At 40.8% G+C, this 1,440-nt stretch overlaps 1 pseudogene; it reads left to right on the forward strand.

The window, feature by feature from the left end:
* Positions 1–411: 411 nt before the first annotated feature.
* On the forward strand, positions 412–809 carry LOC112629258 (annotated as a pseudogene).
* The last annotated feature ends 631 nt before the right edge of the window (positions 810–1,440 follow it).

The following is a 1,440-nucleotide window of genomic DNA, read 5'->3' on the forward strand; positions in this document are numbered from 1 at the left end:
TGATCCCTTTCCTCTTCTTTGCGTTTTCTGTTTGTATCCTTAATAGCACCTACCACATTGATTAGTAATTGTTAGTTTAATGTTCTGTCTCTTCAAACATAATGCAAGCTCTTTCCAGGAAGAAAATGAATCATTGTTGTTAAAGCCTTAACACTTGACCCAGTACGTATTTAATAAACGTTTTTGAACAAACGAAAAACCTTGGCGAAATGAATAAATATTTCCTTGGTAAGTTCTTTCACTATCAATCGTATCACAAAATTTTTCTTAATACCAACTTAAATGCCATTTTGTGTATAGAAAAATCCCTAAAAGATCCTAGAGGTTATCCACTCTGGGCAGAAGTGCATCTAAAAACTAAAGCTTTTCCTTCTTTCATTTCTGCTGTAGGCCCCAGTGGTTACTGTCAAAATGGGCAAGTTCATGAAACCTGGGAAAGTGGTGTTTGTCCTGGCTGGACACTACTCCGGATGCAAAGTTGTCACATTGATGATGGCACCTCAGACCGCCCCTACAGCCACGCCCTGGTGGCTGGAATTGACCACTATCCCTGCAAAGTAAGAGCTGCCATGGGCAAGAAGATCACCAAGAGGTCAAAGATCAAGTCTTTTGTGAAAGTTTATAACTAGAGTCACCTAATGCCCACAAGGTACTCTGTAGATATCCTCTTGGACAAAACTGTCGTCAATAAGGATGTCTTCAGACATGCTGCTCTTAAACGCAAGGCTGGACAAGAGGCCAAGGTCAAGTTTGAAAAGAGGTACAAGACAGGCAAGAACAAGTGGTTCTTCCAGAAGCTGCAGTTTTAGATGTTTTGTTTTAGTCATTAAAAATTAAAAAGAAAAAAAAAAACTAAAGTTTTCTTCGGTTTTGTTCATTGTATTTCTTTTTAATCTTCAGAGAAGAAAATATATACAACCATCCTTGCAGATGTATTTCAATTTCACAAACATTTAGAATTAGAAAAATTCCTCCTCCTAGCTACAGAGTCTCCATCCAAATATCCGCATGGGCTTGACAAGCAAGGTAAATGCATAAAGGAGGGTATTTTGTCATAAGGCCTAAAACTAAGATCCAGTGTTCTGTGCTGCTTCGATAGCTGGTGGAATCAGGAGGGCCTTAAATGGCCTAACTGTAAGTCCCCCTGCAGCTCTGTTCCCAGAGATAAGATTCCCTAGCCAAATAACCCTCTGTATCAAGAGAACCAGGTGTAGTTCCTGCTTATCTCTGAGTAGTGAGTTTTCGTTCCCTATCAGACTGTGATATTATTCGAACAAGTGAATCACACCTTCCTGTTGGAACCAAGGGACACCTCACCCTTTAGATACTACAAAGCCTGGCTCCCAAAGCCCATCCTTGTTCACTGTGTTCCTGAGTGCAAATCCAGTGTGGTCCTGTGTCGCATACCATGTCCTCCTCCTCAGGCGGTGAGTATATGTG

Source organism: Theropithecus gelada, chromosome 7b (genome assembly GCF_003255815.1).
Source record: "Theropithecus gelada isolate Dixy chromosome 7b, Tgel_1.0, whole genome shotgun sequence".
Taxonomy (NCBI): Eukaryota; Metazoa; Chordata; class Mammalia; order Primates; family Cercopithecidae; genus Theropithecus; species Theropithecus gelada.